At 53.7% G+C, this 18,399-nt stretch overlaps 1 pseudogene; it reads right to left on the bottom strand.

Moving 5' to 3' along the window:
- Positions 1-2,479: 2,479 nt before the first annotated feature.
- On the bottom strand, positions 2,480-3,411 carry LOC120380644 (annotated as a pseudogene).
- Between the last annotated feature and the right edge of the window lie 14,988 nt (positions 3,412-18,399).

Raw genomic sequence — 18,399 nt, 5'->3', positions numbered from 1 at the left:
AGTGGAAATCAGGGCTGCCCAGAGGATTCAGGGGGCCTGGGGTCTTCGGCGGTGGGGGGCCCCCACTACGGTGGTAATTCAGTGGCGGGGGTCCTTCTGCTCCGGGACGTGACGCTGAAGTGACCCGAAGACCCGCGGCAGTCCCGGAGTGGAAGGATCCCCGCCGCCAAATTACCGATGAAGTGGGGGCCCCCTGCCACTGAAGACCCAGAGCTGAAGACGCTCCAGGGGCCCGGGCCCCGTGAGAGTTTTCCAGGGCCCCCAGAGTGAGTGAAGGACCCTGCTCCAGGGCTCCCAAAAACTCTCGTAGGGGCCCCTGTGGGGCCTGGAGCCTGGGGAAAATTGCCCCACTTCCCCCCTCCCCCTGGACGGTCCTGGTGGAATCTTCTCACTGCCCCAGAACCAGCCCTGACCCAGATGCTCCAATCACTGCTCGGGGGGTCTGAAATTCTAAGGTTCAAACACTGCATGGGACACATGTTGTGGTTCCTTCCAGTTGTATGTTATTGGAAATCTGACTGTCTGTGGGAGAGCAGTGGTGTCAGTCAAGTCAAGGTCATTACAAAGCAGGTAACACACTGTTCACACTCCTGTAGATTTTATGATCCTGATTCAGAAAGACACTCAAATAGGTGCTTTAGCACATCAGGAGTCCCACTGACTTCAGTTAGACTAATCACATGCTTAAAGTAGATTCATTTTTAAATTCTGTGATGAATTGGGGTCTATATTTGTTCTTTTTTTTTCTTTCATCCCCAAAATTATCATATGGATTGAATGCACATGCTCTGCTCTTCTCGTAGGGAGAAACTATCATGAGAACGGAATTTCATAATCATAGACAATTAGGGTTGGAAGGTCATCTAGTCCAACTCCCTGCTCAAAGCAGGACCAATCTCCAACTATTTTTTTTGCCCCAGATCCCTAAATGGCTCCCTCAAGGATTAAACTCACAACCTTGGGTTTAGCAGACCCACTGCTTAAACCACTGAGCTAGCCCTCCCCAAAACGGTCCTTTACCTCTATGTTAGTTAAAATTTCTCCCTTCTTTTCAGTCACCCTCAGTATTTGGAGGTAGTGCTCAAAATTCCCATTGCACTGGTTCGACTCAGAGCTAGAACTGCTTCAAAATACCCCCGACCCCCATGCAAAAGTTTGACATTTTTTCCATAATTTTTTTTCAGCAGAACATGTTGGGGTTATTTTTTCAGAAACACAAAAAACTTGAACAGATTTTTTTCCCATTTCTTGTTGAAACCCCTCAACGCAGCTTTCTAGAGGCACATTTGGTTCACAACAAGCTGGAGAGTAAATCTGTCCTGCACTAGTCTCCTGCACAGTAAGTATCCATGTAGAACCTTCTAGGGTGCATTAAAAGTTCTATAGTGTGCTTCAACTTGTTTCTAAGGTGGGAAAATGAGTGAATGAAAAAATCCACCAAAAAGAGTTTGTCAGATTTATTCAACAACCTTCCCTTAAAAGGGAAAAAAGAAAAGAGGAGGGGGATGAAGGAGGAGAGAAAAGGAGAAGAAAAGAAGAGAAGAAAAACAAAAAGAGGGAAAATAATGGAAAAGGTAGAAAGAGGAGGGGAAAGAGAAATTCGATAAAAAAAATGGAAAAAAAGGAGAGAAAAGTAAAAAAGGTCAGAAGATAGAGAAAAAATAAAATAACTGTCACAGTGCTCTGAGTGCACCATCTCCAGGTGTCAGGTGTTGAGCCTTCATCTTTCTGGGGTGGACTCCTGTGATTTTCCCATTCCCAGACCAGGGTCCCTAGGCTGCAACACCCTGTGCATCAACCAGGCTTACTTAGCAGCTCCAACTGAACTCAATACCAGCATGTGTCCCCTCATGGAGCTGTGACCAGTGGTGAACACAGTGTCCCAAAACAGCTGCCTCAAAACAAAGCATTTTCCAACCTGAACAGTAGGAGAACAGAACACTAGAGAAAATTATTAAGACAACTAAAGGCCTACACACATGTTTATCTTACATAAAGACTTGCCTACCTTTGGCAAAGCCCTTAGGTAGGATAAGTTTCCTTCAGGAACCCCCAACCACTGAAAGTCTTGGGGGGTGTGTGTGTGTGTGTGGGGGGGGTAATTTCTCCACCCAAACCCTCTCACCAAACTAGCTTTTCCTCTATTTAGGGTGTGTGTCTCTCTAATCTCCTTCAGTCTTTGATCTCCCTCCCTTCATAAGAGGAGGGATTCAGTCTTGGGAAAACTGGTCTGGCAGTTGGGGAAGGACATCTCAGTTAATTGTCCTTGGTGTTTACTGAGGAGTTCTTAACTATCTATCCTCCATCTTCCTTGTAGTTTCCTGACCACCCAACTATTGAATTAGCCCAATATATGAATACAAAAACATCTTTACAATATTCAGACAAACAGATCATACAGTGTTTTCATGAATTACTACAGGCAACTCCAAATCTATCACAATAATATGGGGTTTTTTTCCATTTTTTTTTACAAGTTTCAAAGAAATATTTTTCTGTGAATCACCCTTCCCAGGATTCCCTTCACCTCCTTATTCCTCAGGCTGTAGATCAAAGGGTTCAACACTGGGCACACCACCATATAGAACAAGGAAAGCAGTTTGTTCTTGTCGAGTGAGTACCTAGATTTGGGCCTCAGAGGTGCCACAATGGCAGTTCCATAGAACAAAGTGACCACGATAAGGTGGGAGGAGCAGGTGGAGAAGGCTTTGCTCCTGCCCGCGGCTGATGAAATACTCAGGATTGTGTGCAGGATACGGCTGTAGGACACCAGTATGAACAGGAAAGGGACCATGATGAAGGTGACGGCAATGGTGTAAACAGCTACTTCGTTACCATAGATGTCTGCGCAGGCCAGCTTCAGCAGTAGGGGCAGGTTGCAGAAGAAGTGGTTGATACTATTAGGTCCACAGCAGGGCAGAGTGAATATGAAAGTTGTCTGCCATAATGCCAGCAGCACCCCAATGAGCCAGCACACAGATGAGAACTGGAGACACACACCTCTGTTCATCATGGCCGTGTAGCGCAGACGGTGACATATGGCCACATAATGGTCATACGCCATGGCAGCCAGCAGGCAGCACTCCGTGATCCCTAAGAAAGAGAAGAAATACATCTGAGTGGTACAGCCCAGGAAGGAAATACTTGTGTCCTCAGAGAGGAAGTTCACCAGCATCTTGGGGATGGTGGACGAGGTGTAGCCAATTTCCAGAAAGGACAAATTCTGGAGGAAGAAATACATGGGGGAGCAAAGGGCAGGGTCCACTACCGTGATTATTATAATGACGACATTGAACACCAGGGTGACGAGGTACAACACCAGCACCGAGAAGAAAAGGGAGACTTGCACCTCCAAGAATTCAAAGACATGAAGAGGAACTGAGCTACTACTGAGTGGTTCTCATTAGCCATGTCCCCCTGTTGTTTTCCAGCTGCAAAGATAATAAAACCATTAATTCACTGGTTAATCTGGGAGAATCTCTCAATATGCACATATATAACCAACGACAAACATTTTCAATAGTGGACACTGATTCTGGGCGCTCCCATTTTTGGACACCCAATGTAAGACCACTGGTAGTTGATGCTCAGTGGGAGTAAGACCCCTCAGCTCCTATTGACTGGAGTTAGGAAATCAGGCTCAAGGAGCTACATCACAAAAGGATTTAAACACCTAAGTGCCATTTTAGGTACCTAAATCTCAGTATCAGGCCCCACTTGGATGCACAACCCCCCCCACTACGATGCCCCCAAACCCTGTAGGCACCTAAATTCACTGGACACCTAAGTTTTTACAGTAACAGCTCCCTAGGCAGCTGAGCTTCTTCCTCTGAGCATGCACGCAGCCGCCTCACTCTTGGTGTCCAGACACCTAAGCCCCAGAACAATGCGTGAACCAGGGAAAAGCATGCATTCCTCCGCTTAGCTCACCTGTGAGGCCTGGTTTGGTAAGCGTGCTCAGAGTTCACCTAACTGTACAGGAAACTGCTCCTTGCAGCCCCAACTTAAGTGCAGAACTCTGTGAGCGGCTGGGGCTTAGGGACACATCCCCTGGCTCCTTGGCATCTTAAGTGAGTGGCCATGCAGCACTCTGGCTTTTGGGAATCCCATTCCTCGGTGCCTGTCTCTCTCCATTCATTGCACAGGGACACTGAGCTTTGGGAATTCCGGGGATTCCTCTGTCTAAGATAGCTTCTAGCAAGTGGCAAGAGGCTTTTTCAGGCATAGAACTAGGTTAAATTCAATGGGAATTGGGTAGATAACATCCTTTGATTCTGTTACCTGGGATTTTCAGAACCCATAGCAGTGGTAACTTAACTGTTTCTCTCCAGGCAGAGTCAGGTATAAATCAATGGGAATACGACAGTTCCATCCAATGAAAAATTAATGCACGTAAGCATGTTCTATCTAATACTGCAGTTCATTAGATTTAAGCACACAGAGACATAAACAATAGGGTTAGGACATACCAAATATTTATCTAAAATCTGGAATGGAATTGAGTAATTAACAGCAGGTTCACAATGGCCAGTTGTTCACCCACCAGGAAGAAAAGGTATCAGGAAAAACGCCTCTTAAGATGGCTTCAGAACACTGCTCCAAAGTACACCATAACTAACTATAATTAACTTCTACAAAAGAAATAGTTTATAGTGACCCCTGCTAAATCACCACTTTCCCTAACTTCCAATAAACTACTTATCAACAAACATTCCTAAAAATCTTACTCATAATAATACTTCTATAGCAAAGGTGCCCAAATTTAAGGTTTCCGTTCACTTATTTTCTTTCAGTCTCAATTATTAACTTTCTCTCCCCTCTTCCCATTCTGACTAGCAGAAAGTGCCATCTAGTTTTGACTTTGCCTGTAAAAGCCTGTTTCCAATTAACCCTATGCTATGTGATGTTCTATTTTATTAATACATGGTGCTGAATGCACATAATATGGCTGCAATTAGCTTGATTGCATTCTGGGGTACGCACACCCCTCAAATCCAGGGTAAGAGTTCCTTTGAAAATTCTACCTATATGTTATAATTCCTAGTATTTATTCCTTAGAATAATGCCTAGGAGAGAGGAATAACACCGAGGGAGGCTGACGCCCCGCTCTCCCAAATCACGAGCAGTCATTTACACTAGTGCAAGGTGAATGCACAATGATTCCATCTCAATCTTATCTGCTCATTCCACTGGCCGGGGTGTTTGCACATGTTGCTCACATGTAAATAACTACACAAAGGTGCAAGGCAGTGTAATCACAGGACCAAGTTGAAGAAATGCACTAACGTGCCTGGGTAAATAGCAATAATGTAGGGGGAAACAATTACATGTAAAAATATTCTAAGATCATCATTTTTTAAAATTTACTAATAGTTGAGAACTCAGTGTGTTTAGTAACACTGAAGAAACCACACCTTGATGGCTATGAGTATTTAAGTTATTTTATTTCTCTATTGAGACAGGTTCCTTTGCGCATTGAATCTGTGCAACCTAAAAGACTCATAGAAGAGATACTAAAATTAGGGGTGTCATAAGTAGTTAGTAAAGGGTTAAAACATAGTACCTGGTAGGCACCTGACCTGAGGACCAATCAGGGAAGAGAATTTGAAACTCCTAGGAGGGAACTTTTTCCCTCTGTTTCTGTGTGTGTTGTTCTTAGCCGTTTGGAGTTATAAGAGTCTAGATGTTTTAATCAAGTGTGCTACAAATTTCCACCTTTCTGAACTAATTTCTTCTAGTCAAAATAGTGAGTATTAGAAAGGTACTTTGTGTCTCCATCTAATAATCCTATGTTTGCAATTCTGTGTGTTTGCTATTGATTATTCTTAATTCTGCCTGTATTGTTTGTACTGAGAAGGGGAGAGGATTCTCTCCAGAACTTAGCAAGGTTATACCCTATGAGTGTCCAGCTTGGACTCATAGAGATTCTGTATTTTCTTGTTTTTCTTCTAATAAATTCTTTTTATAAAGATTTGATTAAATCCCTCTACTGTGGATACAGGGGGAGGGGCTAAGAAACTCTCTCTCGGTGGTGAGACAGACTTATCTCCGGGCAGAGAGGGGAGGGGGAAAGTTTCTCTCTCTGTGAGTTGATCTGTGTTTCCCCAGGGAACATCTTTGGAAAGAGGCAGGGGGAAAACAGGGGTGTCCCGGCCCATGTAATTGACCGGGTGGTGGCGGCAAAAAGGGGACCTACCCTAGGATTTTAGGGTGGGGGGATACATGCTGGTCCTCAACTTGAAACCCCCCAGTTTCAAGTGAGGGTAAAACCATGACAAGGGGGGAGGGGGGAGTTGTGGTTTTGGTTTTCTAACTGAGGTAGAAAAGGTATAGCTGGGTTTTCAATAGTGCTCACATTTTGTTGGAAAGCATCTGTTTTGGCCAAAAGCAGCGGTAATTTGGCAGCGGGGGTCCTTCCACTCCGGGAGTGCCGCGGGTCTTCGGGGCACTTCAGCAGCGGGTCCTGGGGCGGAAGGACCCCTGCCACTGAATTACCTCCGTAGTGGGCGCCCCCCACCGCCGAAGACCCCAGGCCCCCTGATACCTTCACTCAGGTATCCAGTCTCTAGCTCCCTACAGCCAGGCCCTTCTCTCTCTGAAGGCAGAGAGAGACTGTCTTTGCTTCTGGCTTCCCTGGCCTTCTTATAAGGCCCTGTGGCTCAGTTAGGGGCATGGCCCCAGCTGCAGCCACTTCCCCCAATAAGCCCAGCCTAAAAGCTGCTTTCCCGAGCCTCAGCCCCTTCCCAGGATGTTTTAAACCCCTCAGGGCAGGAGCAGGGGTCCCTCCTGCTACCGGGCCTGCTCTGCCTGCTTGGGCTGCCCTGCTGGCTGGAGTGCTCCCCACATTTCTCTGGCTGCCTCGCTGGCTGGAGCTCCTTCTCCCTTCCTGGGCTACTGCTACTGCTGGCTGGACTGCTCCTTCCTGGACTGCTGCCACTACTGCTGAGTGAGTGAGTGAGGGGGGGGGGCTTTCTGGCCAGCCCCCACTCCCCTATCTCTGGAGGGAGAAGCCAGGACCCCACCATCACCACCACTACAACTACCACCTGTGGGGGGGTCCTTCCTGCCTGACCACCAGGGCTGCTGGAGGAGGAGTTGCTGCTGTTAGAGCTGCTGCTGGAGCTGAGTTTGCCCTGGGGAGCTGCTGGAGCCTGGAGTAGGGAGAAGAGGACTGAGAAGACCACCGGCTGCTGGGGAGCGCACAGGACTCTGAAGACCACTGTGGAGGGGGCTACCAAAGACTGAGTAACTCTTTAACTGTGCTCTAGTGGTGGGGGTTTAGACTGTGTTTGTGGGGGCACAGGGGGTGTGGTATGGAGCCCGCCCCCTGGTCCATCTGTGTCCCCCCCCCACCCCCACCACCACCGCTGCCCCCTCCACCACCCCTGCAGGCCCCTTACCATCTGCCTCAGTTCCTGCCTCTGGGACTCAGCTGCTCGCCTGGCCTGCCACGCCCTATTGCCACCGTTTGGGCCTCCAGCAGCAGCCAGCCAGCACATTGACTTTACACAAGTGCTCGTGGGTGCACGCACCCCCCCACTTCCCCGGACTGACCCCTGCCCCTCTGCAACAGGCCCCCTAGCTTTGTTCCTTGTTGCCTGCCCCGTTTGCCCCTCCGAGCCTTTGCCCCCAGCCCAGCTTCAGTTTGTTTGCCAGCCCCGCCCATCTCCCTTTGCAGCTTTGTTTGTCCTGCCCCAGCCCTGAAGCCAGCCCCTTGGTCCCTCTGCCCCACTCCCAACCTGGTTGCTCCCCTCCCTCTGCGGTCCCTTGCCCTGATTAGCCCCTCCCCTCGTGTGCCCATAGCCCCATCAGTGAGCTTGTGCTTCTCCCCTGTTTGAGTTTGCCCCTATTGCACTGCACCCCCCATTGCTCTTGTTTCCCCTCCCCTCCCCTAGTGCACCTAGAGGAGCCGGATCTCAATCCTCTGTCGGTGACTGACCCCCGCCCCCGAGTCCTTGATAGTCCCCCTATCTGCCCCCACCATCTTGGCACCCTCCTCCCCTGCCCACAGCCTAGCAGGGAGGAGTGGTTGACCTGTTCTTCCCCCCCTGCCCCCTTTCTCCGGTGTTTTCCCTCCCTCCCTCCCGAGGCATCATGGCGGGAGACGCGGCCGGTGGGACCCCTGGGACAACGCCTGCTCCCCCTCCCTCATCTGCTCCCCCCCAAAAAACCCCAGTCTCGACCTCAACCGCCGCTGCCAGACCACCTGCCACCGCTCCCGCTGAGGCGCCGGCAGCGGCGGGCGACGGGGTGCCCTCTGCTGCTGCCACGTCCCTCGCCCCTTCCGCCTCTGGGGGAGCCCCCCCAGCCGGCGGAAAGGGCCAGGGCAATAAGAAGGGAAAGGGCCCTGCTAGGAAGACTAAGCCCTCCATGGCAGAGCCTGCCACCACTGCCACGGCCCCGCCACCGGCCACGGCGTCCCTCCCCGCTGTCCCCTCCACCAGCACTGCGGGTGCCCCTCCCTTGGCCCCCAGAGCGTACGCCCAGGTGGCGGCGGCCCCCCCGCCTGCTGCTACGTCATCTCCCCCGACCGCCGCCTCCGCTACCACCTACAGCGGCCGGGCCCGTTCCCCACCTTGACCCGGAAGCACGGCGTCTGTTGCCTCCTGGTGCCCGCCTCGCCCCACGTGGAGACCTACGTGCGGGCGTTGGCGAGTGTGGTGGGGCCCACGGCCATCGTGACGGCCTCCAAAATGTACGGCAAGGTGGTCTTCTTCCTTGCCTTGGAGGCCGCCGCCCAGGAGGCGGTGGAGAAGGGCCTAACGGTGGGGAAGGGCCTGGAACCGCTGGAGGACCTGGATGTCCGAGTGGTCCTGACCTCCGTCCCTCCCATCCTGCCCAATGCCGCCCTGTTACCCGCCCTCTCTACTCTGGGGAAGCCCATCTCCATGGTGAGCCCTCTCCCCTTGGGCTGCAAAGACCCCGCCCTCCGTCACGTCCTCTCGTTCCGCCGGCAGGTGCAGCTTCAACTGCCGCCGGCGGTGCATGGCGGAGAGGCGCTCGAGGGGTCTTTCTTGGTCCCCTATCAGGGGGCCCATTACCGGGTGCACTACTCCACGGGGGAGGCCCGGTGTTACCTCTGCCAGGCGACGGGGCACGTTCGGAGGGACTGCCCTTTGGCCCGGCACAGAGGGGCGCCCGGGACCCCCGAGCCCTGGCAGGGTGCCGGCCCCGTCATCGCCGGCGCCCCTGCCTGCCCGGTGCCCAGAGCCACTCCTCCTCCTCCTCATCCCATCACTGCTCCCGCTCGGGCCTCAGGGGTACGTCCTCCAAGGCACCCAGATGAGCGGCAGAGCCCTGCCTCTGCTGCCTGCACTCTGGCGGGGCCTGTGGAGGAGGGTGCGGTAGGGGTACTGCCGGGTGTGGGAGAGGGCTCTTCCCAGGGGAACTCTACCCCTCTCCTGCTGTCCCACCATTGCCTCTCCAAGCCCCCGAACTGGCATCCTTGCCCCCCAACCCAACCCCTGTTGACCAGCCCACAGGCGATGCCATGGAGGGCTGGACTCGGGTACAGGGTAAGCGGGGCAAGCGGAAGGCTCGGGCTCTGCCCATGCCACCTGAGGCGGAAGCCCCCTGTAAGACCAGAAAGGGGGCCGCAGACACCGAGCCTTCCGCCATGCCCCAGAGGTTGACACATCTGCCAGTGCTGGCCAGGGATGATGTGGCAGCACCGGAGGGTACCACCATCCCTCTTCCGCAGTCCCTCCCTGCAGAGGCCTCCGATGAAGTCCCTCCTGTTCCCTTGCCACCTGTACCCCCTGCAATACCCGAGGTGAGCATCGCCTCGGGCGCGAGTGGGGAGGACCCTGAGGTGGTGGGAGGTGAGCTCCCCTCCATCTTTGCAGAGATCGAGGCCCTGGGTCTGACTCCAGTCACCCCGGGGGACGACAACCTCTTGTCAGCGGGCCTCGACCTGGCCGACCTCACCCCAGCTTCCCCTTCCCCGTGATCCATCATCCCTCCTGCTGTGTCCGCTCCTGCCTCCAAGGGTCCCCGGACTCCTCAGCCTGCCCGGCTGCAGACGGCACCCTGCTGTTGGCCGCCGAGCCTGTTGAGGCAACGGCCGGCGCCTCGTGGCCGGGAGACGAGCTACCAGAGGTGCCCCTCGGTAGTGCGGGGCAACTGAGTTCCTTCCCGGGCGGGGGCCCCCCTGAGGGTTCTGCGTTTCTCCACGCCGAGGCTGCTCTACCTGCCATTGAGCCCGCGCCCGGTGTCACTGGGGACCCCCTCCCTACCTCTCAAACCCCCGTGCCTGGCCGCGAGGAGCCACTTACTGATGGTCCAGCTCTTGCGGCCCAGGGTCCCATCTCTGTCCCTCCCCCCACCCCTGCTCCTGACCCCAGCCCTGCCCTTACTCCTGACCCCAGCCCTGCCCCCTCCACCTCCCGTGATGTTATTGCCGCCCCTGGAGCTGTCTCCTTCCCTTTCCCGGAGGATGACTCCCAGGGAGCGGCTTTTGAGTTCCACAGTCCCGACCCACTAGGGGCTGCACTCTTCCCTCCGCCGCCCCCCACTGAGCCAGGGTCCGGGGCTGCGCCAGAGGCCCCACCGGCGGATCACCGGAGGCCAGTGACCCCCCCATATGCTGAGAGAGGAGTTGCGGGAGTTCCTGGAGGATGTCCGGGGCTCCCGGAACAAGATCCCGCTTGCTCTCAGTGCTGGGGGGACTTCCACCAGATCCTCCTGGCCACGAGAGGCCTCATGGGGGGAGGGCAAGAGGACCAGGAAGCAGGGTGCCGCGGCTTACCGTCGGGTGCGCAAATTCCGTGACTCCTTGCTCACCTTCGGGGTGGGCCACGGTTTTCTTGCCGGCCCAACTGGGTCCGTGAGCGCCCCTGCCAGCGAGGATCCCCACCAGCCCTCCTCATGGCACTCGTCACCTTTGCCACATTGAACACCCGGAGCTGTAGGGTGGGCTTCCGCAGGAGCCAGGTGCTCTCCTTCCTTCGGGAGGGGGGGTACTCTGTGGTTTTCCTGCAGGAGACCCACAGGGATCCGGCCGCCGAAGCTAGCTGACGGCTGGAGTGGGGGGACGGGGTCTACTTCAGCCATCTCACAACCCGTCGGGCTGGAGTGGCTACCCTGTTCTCCCCCGACCTACGGCCCGAGGTGCTGGGGGTCGCCGAGGCTGTGCCGGGCCGCCTGCTGCACCTCCGGGTCCACATGGAGGGGCTCGTGGTCAACCTCGTCAACGTCTATGCAGCAGGCGTCCGCCTTCCTCGGCTCCTTGGATCCTCGTGAGTGCCTGGTCCTGGGCGGGGACTTTAACACCGTCCTAGAGGAGTGGGATCGCTCGGGGACCGAGCAGAGCCCGGCCGCCGCGGACGTCCTCCGGGAGATTGTCACCCATCACTCCTTGGTGGACGTCTGGCGCGACCACCACCCGGATGATGTCTCCACGTTCACCTATGTCCGGGTGGAGGCCCATCGGTCGTGCCGCTCTCGGTTGGACCGCATCTATTTGTCACATTTCCATCTCTCACGGGCCCAGTCCTCCAGCGTCCGGCCGGCCCCTTTTTCGGACCTTGTCACCATGACGGCCTCTCTCTGTGCGGAGAGGCCGGGGCCGGCCTATTGGCACTTTAACAACAGCTTGCTGGAGGATGGGGGCTTTGTGGCGTCCTTCTGGGAGTTCTGGCTGGCCTGGCGAGGGCAGTGGCGTGCCTTTCCCTCAGCGCGGCGGTGGTGGGATGTGGGGAAGGTGCGTGCCCGGCTCTTCTGCCGTGACTACACCCGGGGCACCAGCCGACAGAGGGATGCGGCGATAGGGCAGTTGGAGCGGGAGGTCTTAGAGCTGGAGGGGCATCTGGCTGCCAGCTCCGAGGATCCATCCCTTTGCGGAGCGTGCCGGGAGAAGCGGGAGGAGCTCCGGGTCCTCGAAGACCATCGGGCCCGGGGCGCCTTTGTTCGATCCCGCATCCGCCTCCTTCGGGAGATGGATCGCAGCTCCCGCTTCTTCTACGCCCTGGAGAAAAGGAGGGGGGCCAAGAAGCACGTCACCTGCCTTCTGGCGGAGGATGGCACCCCCCTCACGGATCCAGTGGAGATGTGCGAGAGGGCCCGGACCTCCTACGCACGCCTTTTCTCCCCGGAGCTGACCGATCCTGCCGCTTGCAGAGTGCTCTGGGATGGGCTCCCGACGGTCAGCGCGGGCGCCCGGGACCGGCTAGAGATGCCTCTCTCTCTGGCCGAGTTCTCGGAAGCCCTCCGCCGCATGCCAACCAACAAGTCTCCGGGCATGGACGGGCTGACCGTGGAGTTCTACCGCGTGTTCTGGGACGTCCTCGGCCCGGACCTGGTCGCCGTCTGGGCCGAGTCCTTGTGGAGCGGGGTCCTCCCTCTCTCGTGCAGGCAAAGAAGGGGGACCTCTGCGACTTACGGAATTGGCGTCCCGTCTTGCTCCTCAGCACGGACTACAAGATCGTAGCCAAGGCCATCTCGCTGCAGGCATTAGGCTTCGGGTCTCAGTTTGTGGGGTTTCTCCAGGTGCTGTACGCTTCCGCAGAGTGTCTGGTCAGGCTCACCTGGACCCTGACCGAGCCGGTCAGCTTTGGGCGGGGAGTGCGGCAGGGGTGCCCCCTCCTGGGCCAGCTGTACGCCCTGGCGATCGAGCCCTTCCTCTGTCTCCTCCGCAGGAGGTTGACGGGGTTGGTGCTTTGGGAGACGGAGCTGCGGCTGGTCCTGTTGGCATACGCCAACGATGTGCTCCTCGTGGTCCAGGACCCGGGCGACTTGGCGCGGGTGGAGGCCTGCCAGGCTGTGTACTCGGCGGCCTCCTCCGCCCGGGTCAACTGGGTCAATACCTCTGGCCTGGTGGTCAGGGACGGGTGGCAGGCGAGCTCCCTCCCACCCGCGCTTCAGGCCATCCGGTGGAGCACGGGTCCGCTGCTCTATCTCGGCGTTTACCTTTCTGCCACGCATCCCTCTCCGCTGGAGAACTGGCAAGGTTTGCAGGGCAGGGTGGCGGAGCGGCTCTGGAAATGGACAGGACTCCTCTGGTGCCTTTCCCTCCGAGGGAGGGCACTGGTGCTCAATCAACTGGTCCTGTCCATGCTCTGGTACTGGCTCAACACCCTGGTCCCAGCCCCGGTGTTCCTGACCGACCTCCAGAGGGTGGTTCTGGAGTTCTTTTGGCTAGGTCTGCACTGGGTCCCTGCAGGGGTGCTCCACCTGCCCCTGGAGGAGGGAGGGCAGGGCCTGAAGTGCCTGCACACTCAGGTCCACGTCTTCCGCCTCCAGGCACTGCAGAGGCTCCTTTATGGTGCGGGTAGTCCAGCATGGAGAGCCCTGGCGCATGCCTTCCTGTGCCGCTTCCGAGGGCTCCGATACGACCGGCAGCTCCTTTACCTCGATCTGAGGGGTCTTCCGCGAGACCTCTCTGGGCTGCCGGTCTTCTACCAGGACCTCCTCCGGACCTGGAAGCTGTTCTCTGCAACCAGGTCCGTGGCGGCCACCGAGGGGGCGGATCTCCTCGCGGAGCCCCTGCTACACAACCCCCAGCTACCTCAACCGGGTCCTGCGTGAGGGCACGCCCCGCCCACCCCCCACCCCGAGCCCTCCGGACCTCTTCATCGGGCCCCTGCCCCGTGGACCCGACCGCCCCCCCGCCCCTTCTCCGCAAGCCGGCTGCACAATCTGCAGCCGGTCCGTTTCCAAACCGCGCTAAGGAAGCATCTCTACGTGCTCGTGCTCCACACTCTGCACTTCCTCACCCTCGCGTCCCGCCCCGACACCAAGTGGCGGGATCTCTTGCCACCTCTGGAGGGTGAGGAGCCCCGGTGGGCCAGCCTGTACTCCACCCTGGTCCCGAGGCCCATCGGGGATATCAGTTGGCGGCTCCTCCATGGGGCCGTGAGCACGGGCGTGTACTTGGCATGGTTTACCCCTGTCCCAGACACCTGCCCCTTCTGCGGCATGAGGGAGACCCTGGCACACGTTTACGTAGCGTGCGCCAGGCTGCAGCCCCTATACCGGCTCCTCACCAACATCCTGTTGCGTTTCTGGCTGCACTTTTCCCCCCACCTCCTTCTCCACGCACTCCCTATCCGTGGCCCCACGAAGTCGCGGGACCTCCTGGTCAACCTCCTCCTCGCCCTGGCTAAAATGGCCATCTACGTGACCAGGGAGAGGCGGTTGGCCAATGGAGACTCCTGCGACTGTGGGGCTTGTTTCCGATCCTTAGTCCGTTCACGTCTCCGGGCGGAGTTCCTCTGGGCGGCGTCCGCTGGCTCCCTTGACGCCTTCGAGGAGCAGTGAGCGCTGTCCGGGGTTCTCTGCTCGGTGTCCCCGTCAGGCTCCCTTCTTATGACCCTTTGACCGCACTCCTGTCCCTGTTATTTTATTAGTTGTCCCCCGCAATTAGTGGGTTTCTGAGGCCCTGTGGAACCTCCCCTTAGGCTGGGGGGAGGATCCGTTAGCATGGGGCGGGCTTCGCCCGCCCTGTTTCCCGGAAACCCAATACATACATGTCCAAACAACAATTTCTTGTCACACTTACCCTAGTGTTTCTCCAAGGTACCACCACAGAAATAAATGGAATTGCTCCAGCCAAATTACAATGGTGTAAAATTGGTGTAATTGAAGGCAGAATCCCATGTTTGGTGCTTAACAAACATGCTTTGGATTTTCAAAGGAGACTGAGGGAGTTACTCATCTAACTCACATTGAATGACAATGATATTTAGGGACCTAAAGTAGAACTGGGGAAATAATTGATTTTTTGGTTTAGCCAAGAAAAAATGGTTATTTTGCCCACAATCTTTCCTACTGAGGTTGTTGAGCTTTGCACAAAAAAATTAAATGGACATTAGGCAAAAGAAAGAGAATGACTCTATAGTCTGGTGATCAAGGTACCCATTTGAATTAGTCATAGAGAAGATCTGCATCTCTTACCTCCGGGATGAATGCCTTGATCACCAAACTATAGAGTCATAGTCATTCTTGCAATGGACTGTGGACTTGTGTGAGTGGTGAACGAGGGGTGTGTGCTACAGTGAGGGGATATATGTGTTTGGGATTATTGTGAGTGCTGGTTGGGTTGTTGTGTGGGTGGTTTCAAAGTCCTGTGGTACATGGGCCAAGTAATCCACTATCTATCCAATCTCCCTCATACAACCAATGAAATTGTTGCATGCAAATTATCTGGCGAGGAAGGGTGGTGATTGGTTGAGTTACCCTCTAATATGGTATAGGACTCTGGGCATGGCATAGGTACATGCCTTGTTGGTTAACAGAGTGTCATTTGTAAAGTCAAAATGTCTGAGAACTGAAAAATTGAACAGTAACTGATCGTGAATCATAGAATCATAGAATCTCAGGGTTGGAAGGGACCTCAGGAGGTCATCTAGTCCAACCCCCTTCTCAAAGCAGGACCAACCCCAACTAAATCATCCCAGCCAGGGCTTTGTCAAGCCTGACCTTAAACCTCTAAGGATGGAGATTCCACCATCTCCCTAGGTAACCCATTCCAGTGATTCACCACCCTGCTAGTGAAAAAGTTTTTCCTAATATCCAGCCTAAACCTCCCCCTCTGCAACTTGAGACCATTACTCCTTGTTCTGTCATCTTCTACCACTGAGAACAGTCTAGATCCATCCTCTTTGGAACCCCCTTTCAGGTAGTTGAAAGCAGCTATCAAATCCCCCCTCATTCTTCTCTTCTGCAGACTAAACAATCCCAGTTCCCTCAGCCTCTCCTCATAAGTCATGTGCTCCAGCCCTCTAATCATTTTTGTTGCCCTCCACTGGACTCTCTCCAATTTATCCACATCCTGCTTGTAGTGTGGGGCCCAAAACTGGACACAGTACTCCAAATGAGGCCTCACCAGTGCTGAGTAGAGGGGAATGATCACATCCCTCGATCTGCTGGAAATGCCCCTACTTATACAACCCAAAATGCCATTAGCCTTCTTGGCAACGAGGGCACACTGTTGACTCATATTCAGCTTTTCATCCACCGTAACCCCTAGGTCCTTTTCTGCAGAACTGCTGCCCAGCCATTCGGTCCCTAGTCTGTAGCAGTGCATGGGATTTTTCCGACCTAAGTGCAGGACTCTGCACTTGTCCTTTTTGAACCTCATCATATTTCTTTTGGCCCAATCCTCTAATTTGTCTAGGTCCCTCTGTATCCTATCTCTACCCTCCAGCGTATCAACCACTCCTCCCAGTTTAGTGTCATCTGCAAACTTGCTAAGGGTGCAGTCCACACCATCCTCCAGATCGTTAATGAAGATATTGAATAAAACCGGCCCCAGCACCGACCCCTGAGGCACTCCACTTGATACCGGCTGCCAACTGGACATGGAACCATTGATCACTACCCATTGAGCCAGACCATCTAGCCAGTTTTCTATCCACCATACCGTCCATTCATCCAGCCCATGCTTCTTTAACTTGCTGGCAAGAATACTGTGGGAGACTGTATCAAAAGCTTTGCTAAAGTCCAGAAATAGCACATCCACTGCTTTCCCCTCATCCACAGAGCCGGTTATCTCATCATGGTCCTGCTAGTGAAGGCAGGGGGCTGGACTCGATTACCTTTCAAGGTCCCTTCCAGTTCTAGGAGATTGGTATATCTCCAATTATTACCTTATTACCAATTAAGTTAGTCAGGCATGACTTGCCCTTGGTAAATCCATGCTGACTGTTCCTGATCACTTTCCCCTCCTTTAAGTGGTTCAGAATTGATTCCTTAAGGACCTGTTCCATGATTTTTCTAGGGACTGAGGTGAGACTGACTGGCCTGTACTTCCCTGGATCTTCCTTCTTCCCTTCTTTAAAGATGGGCACTACATTAGCTTTTTTTCCAGTCATCCGGGACCTCCCCTGATTGCCATGATTTTTCAAAGATAATGGCCAATGGCTCTGCAATCTCATCGGCCAACTCCTTTAGCACCCTCGGATGCAGTGCATCCGGCCCCATGGAATTGTGCTCGTCCAGCTTTTCTAAATAGTCCCGAACTACTTCTTTCTCCACAGAGAGCTGGTCACCTCCTCCCCATACCGTGCTGCAGAGTGCAGCTGTCTGGGAGCTGACCTTGTCTGTGAAGACAGAGGAAAAAAAGCATTGAGTACACTAGCTTTCTCCACATCCTCTGTCACTAGGTTCCCTCCCTCATTCATCAAGGGGCCCACACTTTCCTTGACTTTCTTCTTCTTGCTAACATACCTGAAGAAACCCTTCTTGTTACTCCTAACATCTCCGGCTAGCTGCAACTCCAAGCGTGATTTGGCCTTCCTAATTTCACTCCTGCATGCCTGAGCACTACTTTTATACTCCTCCCTGGTTATTTGTCCAATCTTCCACTTCTTGTAAGCTGTTTTTTTGTGTTTAAGACGAGCAAGGATTTCACTGTTAAGCCAAGCTGGTCGCCTGCCATATTTACTTTTCTTCCTACACATCGGGATGGTTTGTTCCTGCAACCTCAATAAGGTTTCTTTAAAATACAGCCAGCTTTCCTCGACTCCTTTCCCCATCATGTTATTCTCCCAGGGGACCTTGCCCATCAGTTCCCTGAGGGAGTCGAAGTCTGCTTTTCTGAGTTATCTGAATCTGAGTGATGATTGCACCTTGTGATATTTTGAACAAAAGGAGCTCTCAACCATGCTTGTAGCTGTTTTGATTCAATACAACTTCATTTTGATTGACCCAAACCAAATGTTTTGAACATTTTGCATTTTGATACTTATGGGGGAAAGTGTTCTGATTTAAAATGAAAACAAATGAGTCAGACTTTCCCATGGTATGGAAATTGCCAGTTTAGACCACATTTTCACATTATCCTAATACACTGACGGGTACAGAGATTTTAAAACATAGTCTCATCCAAAATTGCAAAAATAAATAAATAAATAAATGAAGCATTTAAAAAAAATATTGAGGATCAACAAGTCTCCTATAAAGTAATCATAAACCAGCAAACGACACTCATGAAATGGGAAGAGAGCAGATTTTGGAAATGGCCAGCATATTGCATCTGGAATTTTCAAAATAGTCTATGGGAGGTGCTCAATTCACATTCAAAGACATTTGGGTGCCTATCCCATTTAATCCCCTTTCAAAGCCCCAGACATCATAATTTATTTACAAACGACTAAGCTGGCCTTACGTCAATGGGAGTTAGTCACCAGACTTGCTTAGGTGCTTTTGAAAATCTCAGTAGGTGTCTATGTGCATTTTTAGGCACCTAAATACCTGTAACAATCTGACCTTTAGGCACTTTTGAAATTTTTTCCTTTAGTCTCTCAGTGACCTAGTTACCCAGCTGTAAAATGGGGTTAATAGCATTTCTCTACCTCACAGAATGTTGTGACAATGAATATGGGAAAGGGCTTGTCTTCATTGCAAGGGTTAGCTTGAGTTAGTGCACTCAGGTTACTCCACTCAGGCGAGCCTAGCCAG

The sequence above is a fragment of the Mauremys reevesii genome, linkage group 13 (assembly GCF_016161935.1).
Source record: "Mauremys reevesii isolate NIE-2019 linkage group 13, ASM1616193v1, whole genome shotgun sequence".
In the NCBI taxonomy this organism is placed as follows: Eukaryota; Metazoa; Chordata; order Testudines; family Geoemydidae; genus Mauremys; species Mauremys reevesii.
Note: the sequence above shows the minus strand (reverse complement) of the source record. Positions and strands in the feature narration are given on the sequence as shown.